This window comes from Podarcis melisellensis (assembly GCF_964234715.1).
Source record: "Podarcis melisellensis genome assembly, chromosome: 10".
NCBI classification, from domain to species: Eukaryota; Metazoa; Chordata; class Lepidosauria; order Squamata; family Lacertidae; genus Podarcis; species Podarcis melisellensis.
In genome coordinates this window covers 64493090-64495086 of record NC_138542.1, presented here as the reverse complement: position 1 = coordinate 64495086, position 1997 = coordinate 64493090, and the positions used below count along the sequence as shown (strand labels likewise).

Genomic DNA, 1997 nt, shown 5'->3' with positions numbered 1-1997 from the left:
TTACAGAGGATACACAGCTGTTCCAAGGAGTCCTCAATTTACAGGGCTGCCAATTCTAAGTCCTGTGTAAAGAAAAAGACCCCTTCGAAAGAAGATTAGAATTACTGCTAGGGATGGAGGAATCTATCAATTTCAGCTTAGTTTCTCATTTTTTCTTAAGTTCATTTCACATTTCCGGGCTGGAAAATGTGCATTTCAAAATTTGGAGATGTGTACATTTCATCAGCTGCTTTCTGGTTCACATATCGTTTTGGACACTGTGAGTCTGCTTAGGTTCACCTTTAAATGTGAACGGAATTGAATTCGTTCCCCCATCCCTATGACTGGAATATCTTTTGCTCCTGACATGAAATCTGAAATGACACGGCTGAAAAAAGGAAACCATTATTGCATACCCCCCTAACACATAGTATTTATTTTCTGCCTTGAAACCAGAATATAATATCTCCCCCACCCTCTCTTGTTTAATTATTTTTTGTTTTGTAAAAAAACAACCCTATTTGGAATCCTTCAACACAAATGCCCCTAGAGACGTTCACTTATCCCAATCTAATTAATCTCATGATTTTTCATAGCATGTAACCTCTCTCTCCCACACACAGCAGCATGTGGCATCCTACTTTATTTATTTTGAAGCAGAGATTTTGTGGCTGTTGACATCAGTTGTCCAGCTTTTATAATATGAAACATCTGCCACTCCATCTCACATTGTTGCCTGTAGGTCATGGGAAAGCTTTCTTTATCTTCCTAAATGAAGGATTTCCCACTGTACAGTCTAGCCCAGATGACCAGGGCCAACCCTTGGTCTTGTCCGGCTGTGAGTGCTTCCCACCACGTCTCTGAGGAGATAAGATTTAGCCTCCAATCCTCAAGACATTTGCTCCACAGCAATCCCACCAAGCTGTCGTCAAAGGGAGTTGGCGACCTGCCCTCTTCTGTGGTGGGTGAGAACCTTTCTACCACAGCCGTACGTCGTTTGATTTATATGTGACTCTGAGAAGTGATATGCTTCAGAGCGCTTAGGAATAATAATAAAGACTAATTGCCTCTCCCCAATTTGATTCCTTATTTTCTCTTCAACAATACTTCCTACCAGTTTTCCTGAGACAGACATTAAGCTAACCGGCCTGTGCTTAACAGAATCCGCCCCGGATCCTTTTTTGAAAATTGTTGCTAATTGACTATTTTACAGTGCTCAGGTATGGAGGCTGATCTGTGAGACAAGTGACAGATTTTGCCCAGTTATAAAACCACAGTAAAACATCAAAATTAAAAACTTCCCTACACAAGGCTGCCTTCAAACGTCTTCTAAAAGTCAGATAGTTGCTTATCTCCTTAACATCTGACAGAAGGGCGTTCCACAGGACGGGTGCCACTACCAAGAAGACCCTCTGCCTGGTTCCCTGTAACCTCACTTCTTGCAGTGAGGGAACCACCAGAAGGACCTCTGAGCTGGATCTCAACATTATACAATCATCTTATAATTATACAATAAATAATAATTGGGAGTTTATTGCAGAACTCCATGTGTTGCCTTTCTACTGTTTTCTATGCACCTGCATGGGCAAATGAGTTGGAGAGCTCCAATATCTCATTTGGGAGGGACTTCTAGTTGTGTTTTCCACGAAGTCCCATTGCATGTAACAGAACTTTTGCACCATTCTTCTGGAACAGAAACACCTTGTGTTCTCAGTGTACCCAAATTCTTAGCTTCGTAGCACACTAGGGCTATATATATATATATATATATCCCCTTTTATGTTGGTTAGGCAGCTCTGGGACAACAGAGGCTGTGACCCTTAAGATCCTGCTGCAAATATAATGGAGTCTTTGACCTGCCTCAACCCCAGACCATTATACCACCGGCTAGATGTATTGATGGATCAGGATTCCTACTCTTCTAAGAATGTTCATGAGCTACAGAGATCGACAACCACAAATGGTCAATTAAATCCATGCTCATTCCCTGCACATGATGGGCATTTTGTTCTTGTATG

General features: G+C 41.6%; 1 long non-coding RNA gene across 1 annotated transcript; it reads right to left on the bottom strand.

Annotated features, from left to right (window-relative positions):
- Window positions 1–607: 607 nt before the first annotated feature.
- LOC309378890 lies at window positions 608–1629 on the bottom strand. Its single transcript, XR_014172258.1, has 2 exons — window positions 1561–1629; window positions 608–839 (listed from the first exon to the last, which is right to left on the bottom strand). It is a non-coding gene; the product is annotated as an uncharacterized lncRNA (long non-coding RNA).
- Between the last annotated feature and the right edge of the window lie 368 nt (window positions 1630–1997).